Here is an 11,761-nt window from a genome sequence, read left to right as displayed (position 1 = left end):
CAACATGCCAACGTTTATATTCAAAACATTCATTTATTCTGTAGTGAAAGAATTGCTCATTGTTTTGTTTGCGGTTTGTAATGTAGTTTTCATTGCATTCTTAACAGCTCATAAGAACTCAAGGGCTCATATTGTTCATTTGTAAACTCTCGAAAAGAACTAGTTCAGTTTTGCTACCGTGAACCAATTAAATAATATTTGCATAAATATGTATAGTACGACATTCTGATATTCAGGAGTTGTGGAACTTTGTTTAATTTGTGGATTCGCATTTGAAACTAAGAACTGGGTGTACTTTTTTACACAGAATGTGGTGGGAGTGTGGAACAAGCTGCTTAGCCATGTTGTTGAAACTTATAACCTGGTTTCAACAACACGGTTATAAGATATAAGTCTTGGATTCTTCCAAGAAACGTCTGAGAGAGATCTTCAGACGAATGAGTTACTGAAAAAACTAAATAAGTTAGATGGGTCAAATTCTTCCCTATCTTTTGTAACCATTCTTACATGAAGTTCTTAATGTACTGTGGACCTGAGCCTTGAAAATAATGTTTTCTGTTGGTAATCCTTATATTAAGGTGTTTTTACTTGTTTTTGCTAAGTTTATGAACTTTGGAAGATTTGTTTGGAGAGTAAAGTGCAGATTCTTTTTGTTTACTTTTTAACAGATTTCCCCACAAGAAAAAGCTCCAGTGCTGGAGAAGAAATTTCCATAGCTTTACCTGCTCCCTGAAGCAGTGCTACCCTGTCTGTCACAGGTGGAGTCCTTTATAGAGTTCTGGGGCTGCTCGTTTCTCACAGCGGCTCTGCCTTCTCACACTAATATAAAGGAAATCTCACTTAAATTGCATTATTTCAACAACTTCAACACAGAATTTTTTCCAGTGGGAGTGACACTGTTCCATAAATACCCACATGTGAGAATAACACTGTATCAGATACTCCAGTCAGTGCAGTTGGTTAGATTTCAGCTCATGAATACACTATTGTTAAAGGTGCCTACACAATTCTCAACAATGAAGGCAAGGTGACCCCTGTATTTAGGAATGCAGAATGTTGTCTAATAATTTTCTTCCAACTGGAAAGTTGATGTTGCATGTTGCATGTGCCAGCGATGTCTGTACGAGACAGGCAAACACAGAATCATTTCTTATGATTCAGGAGGCTACAATGAGAATACCAGTGCTTCAGATGAGCAGAGTGGCTTTACTGAGATGATTTGTAGCATATGATTATTGTACAGTGACCTAATACATTCTGAACTATACTTTGGGATAGTTTATGTTTGATTCTTATTCAAAGCACTGTTGTAAAATAAATCTTCCTTCGTCATTTCTGAAAATGTTACTTTCTTATTGTTGGTGTTGGTGAGGATATGTTTTTTATAAACACAGACTTATGCTCCAATATTTTGCAATGTAAGTAAATTCTGAATAAACTAGAACACCAGCAAACAGAAACATTTTCATAATTTAAACGTCTGACAGTTCAGAGAAGAATGAATACAGTTACAATCCCCTTTATAAAGGGTGTGCACATTTACTGTATGCAACCAAGGCATTGAATGTTTTTTATCTTTAATTATTTTTCTTAAAAAATGATCCATTTGTTTTTCACTGACATGATTTGTCTTGGTTTCAGCCTTTTCATCAACAAAAGCTAGAAATTCAATAAGGGTGTGTAGACTTTTGATATCCATTGTACATTTCTGAATGAGTATGTCACCAATTTCATCAATCAGTGTGATACACAATTAGGTGGTGCTAAGCTTTGATGGTGATATACCAGCACCAGCTCAAGGGTGACTCTAGGAACTGGCTTGTTGTTTGAAAGTATGGCGTGCTTTTTACAGGGTTGAGCCTAAATTGGGCACACAGCTACAGGGGCGGTCCTCACACAGAAACAGCTACATTCACTCGGACTGATTGTGTTCGATGAGCTCTGACGTTCACACAGCGCCACCCACCTGTGAAAGGCTGGAAATGCATTTGGATGTAAAGATGCAGTCGCTATTCGTAGAAAAAACTGCACAACTTGAGGGTTGAATAATTCACAACATGTTGATGAAAGTCATCATGCAAATGGAGGAATGGAAAGCATGTTTCTAGCAGCACAGCAACATATTGTACAAAAATATAGAAAAGGGCTGGTTACATATTATCTAGAAGATGTAATGCTCGGGACTGGGTAAGTGCTGATTCAAGCTCCAGTAACAACACACCTGGTGGTCAACAGCCAAATCAATCTTCTAATCAGCCGGTTCCCTTGGCAACGCAGTTGGACTGGTCGTCAATCCCACCAGCAGCTTATTTACAGCAGTTACCTTGTTTTCAACAGGAGATTTATTCCAGCTTCAGTATCATGGCAGGGTTCGGTCTCAGGGCTGTGATTACTCACCGGCTCTTGTTTCCCTGGTGTGTTGTGAACCTCTCTGGCTCCCCTCACTGCTCGTTCCCTTGACCTTTGTTCCTCGGCTCCCCCTGACTTCGTTAGTGTCTTCCCCTGCACGACCCGGATCGCTGACCTTGTCCAACCCTGTCCAGCGCTGTGACCTCTTTGACTGCTTCAGCTACCCTTTCAGGTCTTCCCCTGGTTCTTATGCTTGTACCGCCTCAGCAGCGTCCCTTCCTGGTTGAGTTCTCTGTGTGCTGTCTACTGTGTCTCTGTGTGCTGTCCACTGTTCTCTGTGTGGTGTCCACTGTGTCTCTGTGTGCTGTCCACTGTGTCTCTGTGTGCTGTCCACTGTGTTTCTGTGTTCTGTCCACTGCGTCTCTGTGTGCTGTCCACTGTGTTTCTGTGTTCTGTCCACTGCGTCTCTGTGTGCTGTCCACTGTTCTCTGTGTGCTGTGCACCTATGCGTACCCATCTCCTAATCACGGCTCTTGCCCTCTCCTGCACTAGGATGTATCACGTGCCCCAGACCTCTGAACCGTTTCAGTGTTGACTAGCGTAAGAGATATTGCTTGATAAGTGTGTTTTAACAAACAGTGTTGTTACACTGGGTAAATTAGTTAAGAAAACTGCTGATTATGGAAACTGGTTGTGCACTTTCTTTTAAAAAAGCTGTGACTGGTCATGTGGAGGATGGGGCATGAAAGCAATGAATTTAATTGGTGCAGCTAACAGTACAATGATTCAAAGAGATGCAGTGTTGTAAGGTAAAAGGGAAGCAAGGAAATCCATATCACTCTTTAGAAAAGTCAGCTGTTTTGAAACACAGTGATTCTTGACCAAAAGCACTTTCACCTCAAGAGTTTTTTTTTTAGAAAACTGAAGTGCAAAGTATATACTTCTCAGTTTGAAATCCACTCTGGTTTGAGAAAAGCCTTGCATGTGACGGAAATATTAACCTCAGATTAGCTTCTGTTCCTCATTGGCCTCTCCTTTATTTCAGAGCCCCACGTGCAAAAAGAGCACACGTACCGCGTGATCCAGCAGGCTTCTGCCACACCAGAGCCTATCTAAACACACATCTTTGGAGATGCGCTGCTTTCTCCTGAGAGCAAATAAAGCCTAGATGACTGTTGATGGAGTTTTAATCATGTTATGAAAATGGCCATTATCATTGGCATATCAGTGGCCATTATCCTCAAGTTGATAATTAAGAATTTGATCCCTCAGTTCTGACTAAAGGTCTACTGATAGGTGACCAATTGACGATGAACGCAGACAGTTAAGAGTGACGCTGTATCAGACAAGCCCACAGTGGGAATGACGCTGTATCAGACACGCCCACAGTGGGAATGACTCTGTATCAGACACGCCCGCAGTGGGAAAGACTCTGTATCAGACACGCCCACAGTGGGAATGACGCTGTATCAGACACGCCCACAGTGGGAAAGACTCTGTATCAGACACGCCCACAGTGGGAAAGACTCTGTATCTGACACGTCCACAGTGGGAATGACTCTGTATCAGACACGCCCACAGTGGGACTGACACTGTATCAGACACGCCCACAGTGGGAAAGACTCTGTATCAGACACGCCCACAGTGGGATTGACACTGTATCAGACAAGCCCACAGTGGGAATGACTCTGTATCGGACACGCCCACAGTGGGAAAGACTCTGTATCAGACACGCCCACAGTGGGATTGACACTGTATCAGACAAGCCCACAGTGGGAATGACTCTGTATCAGACACGCCCACAGTGGGATTGACACTGTATCAGACACGCCCACAGTGGGATTGACACTGTATCAGACACGCCCAAAGAGGATGGACAAAGAGCATCTTCCTGTAATACACTGCGCCCATACATTTATGACCAGCCTTCATGCTTTAGACCAGTTCTCTCAGTTGCTATAGATGGGGGGCAGTAGCATATGCACTAATATGTATAGAAAGATTTCCACAGGCAGTGCAATGTTTATTTTTGACCACAGCTTTTCACTCACTCCGAAATGTCAGAAAGATATTTTTAGGAATTTGGGTGGTGTGTATAAGGATTCCGAGACCATAGGTTGTGTCTGGATCTCTCAGCTCTCTCATGCCAGGTGAGTGAAACCATGACCAGTTTAACACGGCACTTCCACCACAGAAATGCCAACCAGTGTTCTGGCAACGTTTGTACGAACATGGGAGATTCCCATGAAGTCAGCATTTGTGCTCAGGTTAGGTTGGAAAAACCCAGTATTGTGCAGGCTTGGGTACACTCTGCACTGACAGAGAACAACATTGTTAAGATCTTGTCTCCATTTTATAAGCATTAGGTTTTGTATTGTTTCCTTTTTTTTCTTGTCCGCTGAACACTAATGTACTGTTATTTAACTATCTTTTAAAAACAAAAACAAAAATCCCAGGGTAGAAGGATAGCTGTAAAAAAAAAGCCATCTGGTTTTAAACCATAAAGCTATTCTTAGGTTACTGCTGTCTTCCGGTTTCCTCAGCACTGAGGTGTGAACTCAATTGACGTGGCCTGACGTGACTGCGCCGCCTGCTGGACAAACAGAGTTTTACAGCGCAAATACAAATCTGTGGGTGTAACGTGGGCATTTTAAAAATCGGATGTGTATGATCCTGTATGTAGAAAAGTAATTTAATGGCAGAATTCACATTGGGGCTGAAGCACAACATATACAGTACTGTATATAGTTCAGGACTATAAAGTAGATACATCATTGTACAGAATGTGTCTGCAAAGTAATGAAAATCGATCTTTATAACATTCACACAGGGTTGACCAGGGTTGTGCTTACAGAAAGCATTAGAAGAATCGAATCACCAAAAGAGATCATTTAGTCCATCTGGCACGCTAGAGTGCAGTCAGTTGATCCCAAGATAAGAACAGTTTCAAACAAGAAGAACACATTTAGCCCATACAGCCCATTTGGTGGTTAGTAGTTAACGAACACCCTTTGTGTAGACCTGTGTTCTGTGTTCACCATTTTCAATGCAATTGCAAATTACAATGCAATTCCAACAATGTAGGTGAAAGTAGCTTCTGTCCAGAAGTTAATAATAATATATACTTTATAATAATAAATAAACTAATAACAATAAGCTTTTGCTGTATATAGATTCCAGAGTACAGGCTTCAGCAGTGTAGCTGGACAGCTTGCTCCACACTTCCACCTCTCTTTATGCATCGAGTGTGATTTACAGCACTAATCCATAAAGGCTGTATAAATTAATACATTCATTTAGGATTAGAAGATCTAATAACAGCCACAATCGCTCATTATTTGGGTGATTAAACTCACTGTGGACAGTTGTACAGAACAAGGCTCCACCTCCCTCATTAAGCAAAGCAATATAGACAGTGGCTTTAATATGGTTAATGATGATGTGTAATTTACTGATCCATAAAGTCTGGGATCATTTTCTAGCAGATGGTGGGAGTGGGTTTAGTGCCAATATCATTTATGTCCTTTCCCTCACTCTGTTTCCCTCGCTGGTTTTGCAAAACAGATAAAGCAAAGATAAAGCCTAGATTAGTTTAATTTTGTCTGGGTGACTCGAAAATGTATAAAATAGAAAACAAACTAAAGAATCCCAGAATCTTCTACATGAGTGGTTTTTTGGCTTCTATTTTCTTCATTCAGAAGCTATTGTAGTGAGGAAGGTCTCTTAAACGAGTCACTGACAGACACCATTGCCTTCACCCTGCTGATGAATAAAATTAGAAAATACTAATGTATTCCTTTGGATCACAGCCAGAACCTGGGCTCTGAGCTCACACATGGCACAGGAGAAAGGGGGAAGAAAATCAATGCTGCTACTCCCAACAGATCATGAAGGCCACATACCAGGAATCAAATAGGGCACCCTGCAGTGATGAAGCTGAACTGCACACTCCCAGTACCCATTGCATTCTGGGATTGCGCTGCTGTGTTGTTCGTGGCCCCCATACCTGCTAGGATGGAGGAAGGGGACTCAGCTGTGCCTGCTGCTGTTCCTGTGGGCTTGGAGTACTGCAGTTGAGAAGCTCTTCCTGGGACTGCTCTGGCATCTAGAAGCTGCCCCCATGATGCACAGATCCCAGCCATTCTCACCCTCAGAGATGCACAGGTAGGCATTGCACTCTCCCTCCTGTGCCCCAACAACTTTGCCCGAAGAACCTAATTCTAATGACAACACAATGAGCCGATGTAGAGGTATAGCGAGCTTAATGCTTTGATGTCAACTCATCTGGTGAGCTCACGCTGAAGACACAACCTCCCTAAACTTAAGTGGAATGAACCAGGGAGGCAGCTGTAAAGGTGAAGATGGGGTAAAGGGAGGGTTGCAAGAAAAGACACACACAGAGTTGTTGGCAGCCAGAGAATGTTTATACGTAAAGTGCAAAATTACAATTTCACCTCCTCCCAAAGTCTGTTAAATATAACACTGTATTTCAGCACGATCACAAAAGGCAATCTGACACCTCGGGCTGATGCATATCTCTTCTGCTACTTGCTTTCAGAGCAAGGTATGTTTCATTAAAGAGTAAAGTGCCAGCCTGCCTTCAACATGTGATCTTTGTTAACCAGTAGGTTTTAATAGTTATCCTTTAGTACAGCATGTGTGCTTAGAACAGGTGTAAAAACTGATTTTCACCTGTAAACAACTTAAGAGTAAAAACTTTGTCAAATACATTTCATTCCTTTTGCTCAACAAAATATTATTCTAGAATGCATTTAACATTCATAAGCTGCAGTGCAGTTTATCAGACAGTCCCTCAGCACTGGGGCAACAACTCCAGTGTTGTAACAAACCACACTTTTGCAAATGGCAAGTTCCTCCCTTTGGAGATTGGTCTGTCACAAGCCGGGGAAGGGGGGATGACTTGGAAACCACTGAGATGTTAGTATGTTTGAGGGGATCTTTGCGGATGAGTGGCAGCTCAGCTCACAAACTGCAAGCTCCACTGTCCGGTTTCTCGCAACAAGCAGAGAAACACAGGGCCCTGCTCCAGGGCCATTCTCTTTAATTCCACTGGACTGATTTTGTCCCAGCCAGGCCCTTAAATATGAAACGGCTGTGTTTCAGGACTACTTGGTGATACAGCAGGCTGCAAGTATCTCCTTGAACTTGAACTTGAACTTGAACTTGAACTTTATTGCCATATGTAACCATACTGGTACTGGTACAATGGAATTCTTACTTTCAGAAAGTCTCTCGATTGTAAAAACAAGTGTAAAAAACAAAACAAAGTGCAAACAGTGCATCAAGACAATATACAAACAAACAGTAGACAATGTGCAAGTAAACATGTAGAGAGTTTGAATGTAAACAATGACTGGAGATGTGCAATAGAGAAGAAATCATAAAGAGGTAGATGGTGATGGTGTAGGTGTGGTCCGAGAGGGATGGCTAAATGTGTTTGCCAATCTCACTGCTTGTGGGTAGAAGCTATTGAAGAATCTAGTGGTAAGTGTCCGTATGCTCTTATATCTCTTGCCTGAGGGCAGTGGGTTGAAGAGCTCATGCCCGGGGTTAAGACTGTCCTCTGTGATGGCCAGAATTCTACCACGGCAGCGGTCCTCATAGAGCTGTTTAATCTCGGTGAGACCGAAGCCGATGATCTTCTGGGCCATATTGACCATTCTCTGCAGTGCCCTTCTTTCTCGCGAAGAGGTGTTGCCATACCTGCTACACCAAGCAGGGCTTCTGCATGGGAGAGCAGTGAAGGTCAAGGAGCTGCTGCTCGATCAATGTCACCTTATCTCTTCTCTTCCTCACAGCAGTGCTCAGCTGCTAACTACACAGCTGTGGATAGAGGAGGCTGTGAAGACTCGAGCAATGTGATCAGCAATCAATAGCCATTAGTTTCTGAAGTGTGGGATTAGCTTCTGAAATATAGACATTTATGATCCTGAATGTACAGCTTATAGAGGGAATACTGCTGTAAAACAGAACAAAGTAAAATATAATGCTAGAAAGAAAAATACACTACAGTAAAATGGAATATACCTCTATAAAGCAGAATATACTGGAGTAAAACACCAGCAAATTGTTAAAATAACCGTAGGGCAAAAAGAAATATAGTACAGACGGATACATCCCATGTGAAAAACTATGACAAATGAACATAACCAAATGGAAGGACCGTCTGAAAATAACAGAAAAACCTGCAAAAATACCCTGTACACTTACCATGGTAAACCTTCAGAAAGGTACTATGTACAGTACTTTCCAAAGCATGTGAGGACTGAGCCGCCACAAAAGCCAAAGTCTGGGAATGTGGTGAAGCACAGGGGTTCGCCAGCTGCTGAGGACGTCCATGTTTTTCTCTGCCATTAGATCAGTGAGGTTTTGCTTTTGGGGAAGACGTTTTTCCCTCCGTTTTCCCCAGCGGTCAAAAAAAATAAATGTTTGTGTGAATATGACTTTGTATGTCGTACTTTGTTAAGAAAATAAGTGCTGCATGAGGACAACAGCTTGCATTCAGACCTGTGCAAGGTCATGTACCAGCTACACTAGATGTTATGCCGAAGTACACAACGAAACAATAATCTGAAATCAGACTGGACACCTGAGAACAAAAGAAGAGGACTTTTGAAAACTTCCTAAGCAGAAAAGGGGAATAATTACCTATGCATTTGAAGAAATGGTCGAACAGGCTAATTCCCATCCAGTCACAGCAGTTATCATGAGTGGTGGTGTAATGGATATTTCTAAGTTGTTTTTTTTTTAAAACCACCATAGGTGACATGAGTTTTGAAATAGGCCATGTTGATATTCTAAGGTGAAAAGGAATTCTCGACTTCCTGCAACGTCACCATCTCACTCTGCAGCTCACAACTGGCAGCCCATTGAAGCTCAGCAGGTGTGAGCCTGGTCAGTACCTGGATGAGAGACCTCCTGGGGAAAACTAACGTTGCTGCTGGAAGAGGTGTTAGTGGGGCCAGCAGGGGCACTCACCATGCAGTCCATGTGGGTCCTAATGCCCCATTATAGCGACGGGGACACTATACTGTAAATAGGCGCCGTCCTTCGGATGAGACGTAAAAACTGAGGTCTTGACTCAGTGGTCATTAAAAATCCCAGGGCATTTCTCGAAAAGAGTAGGGGTGTAACCCTGGCGTCCTGGCCAATCATGGCCTCCTAATCATCCCCATCTATGAATTGGCTTCATTACTCTGCTCTCCTCCCTGCTGATAGCTGATGTGTGGGGAGCGTTCTGGCGCACTATGGCTGCCGGCGCATCATCCAGGTGGATGCTGCACATTGGTGGTGGTGGAGGGGAGTCCCCATTAACTGTAAAGCACTTTGAGTGGAGTGTCCAGAAAAGCGCTATATAAGTGTAAGCAATTATTTATCTCTGGAAAGTCCTTGTGCTGGAATACTGAAGTGAAGCTGCCAGTTCACACACTAGTGCTGCACAGCAGGCAGTAAATCTGTGCCTTGACGGGCCAACACAGGCTCACTTCCCCAACAGCCCCTCGCCGCGTGTTCACACACGGGTCATTAAACGCCACGCTCGGAGGAAGAAAGACAGTGGTGGTAAAAAATTACAACCCGCAGGGGATTCTGGAAACCCTCACCAGCTCACAAACACCTCCGGTAAAGAGCAGGAGGAAATTCGAAAACAAAAAGGAAAATAAATAAAAAATGCAGGCTGGTTTATAATAGAAAGAATGAAGATTATGTATGGTTTTAAAAAAATTCACAATCTTGTCTTTTGAATGTTGTCATTTCCAAAGCTCTCCTTTAAAACGAGTGACGCCAATCTCTATGCAAATTGCCACGGGCACTCCTACAACATACAATATTATTAAGGAGCACTTTAACTTCAAGATAAGATCAGTTGTTGTTTTGGCTAAAAAGCAAAGACCCGACCTTTGTATCTGCTACTTCTGAGATAATTCCAACCTTGGGAGCCAACACTTTGTTGTCTCACACTCTGAAAACCTGCAACCATGGAACTGGAGATTACGACAGGTACAACTAATGATTTGTCTTCAGCTGAACAGGAAAACTACTGCAACATCCAGCTTTAAACATTTTTAAATCATTTTGTTATAAGTTACTCTTACAATTTAATTCGGGGTTTACTATTTGTTATTAGTTTTTACTTCCTTGTGATATCATCAATACTGAGGATATGAAGTACAAGAGCTCCTTTCCAAAGCTGCAGCATTTCAGTCTTCTTCAGAATACACACAGTGGCATTTAGAGTTTAAAATAATACACAGAGCAGCAAAGTTCATTAAAAAGGCTCAATTTTTTTATTATTTACAACTGTGATATGTTCCTGTCTGGAATCTTTTAACACATCACTTGTTCCACTTTAAACAGGTTAACATGTAACAACCCGACAATCAACACAAAATGGGCTTCTGGGCAGACGTTGTCACCATGTAATGCTTGTTTAACACAAAAGTGTCAGGAATTGCTCTGCAATGGTGCTGTGGCTGAGGCACTGTGCTGAACTAAGAGATCACACCATTGGACCAGGCCATCTGGAGAGGTCCGGTGGATCATAATCACATCCTGCGCGAAAGGGGCTCACAAAAATGTAAAAAGTTACTCTACGTAATCTCAGGAATCTCCACAGTGCATCAGGTTCCACACATCCCTTTCTCTCCTGTAGGGAACTTTCAGAAAAACTAAAAACTCATTTTGGTACACAAGCACAACTAACCCAAATCAACAGTGATCAGCTCTTCCAGGAACTGCTTGTTTCCTTTAATCAAATCAACTAATTGGGCACTATTCACTGCACTCTCCACCATTCAGGATCAAGACGAGTTATTTCACAGTCACAGAAGTCCGAGAACTTGTGTCAAATTTTCAGAATCTATAAATGCAGAAGAGTCTGAAAGTTATGAACCACAGTGCAGAACCTTGCATTAAAATTGCCAACAACTGCACATTGCTGGCCTCTACAGCTACAGCATGTTAAATTATGGTCACATTAACTGCAATTATGCCTATCGCTACCACCAAGCAATGACATCACCTGCAGTTCAGGTAACACAATTATTCAGCCGTTTAATGATGACAGAACCAACAACCATGCTCAGAAAATAATGTGCATGACAGTGGACGAGAAACAAAGCAGATGCGCAGGACTTTTACAGGCACTGTATTGCTTCTTTAACACAACTGGGGTGCAGTGAAATATGCATTGATTCTGGATTATCTGCTTTTACCAGGAGAACAAAGCTCAAGCTGACTGGAGATAGCAGCCCGTCTGGGTTTTGTTGTGAAATTACTGAGCTCACGAATGGCCAGTGCTTTTCTTATCCAATATGTTGACTAAGTCTCTTCACAACTTTGCCTGCGGAGGACCTGGAGAAAGGTTTACCCGCTCCACTTATCTAATCACTGC

Source organism: Lepisosteus oculatus, chromosome 11 (genome assembly GCF_040954835.1).
Source record: "Lepisosteus oculatus isolate fLepOcu1 chromosome 11, fLepOcu1.hap2, whole genome shotgun sequence".
In the NCBI taxonomy this organism is placed as follows: Eukaryota; Metazoa; Chordata; class Actinopteri; order Semionotiformes; family Lepisosteidae; genus Lepisosteus; species Lepisosteus oculatus.
The sequence above is the reverse complement of the archived record's forward strand: the minus strand, read 5'-3'. Positions refer to the sequence as shown.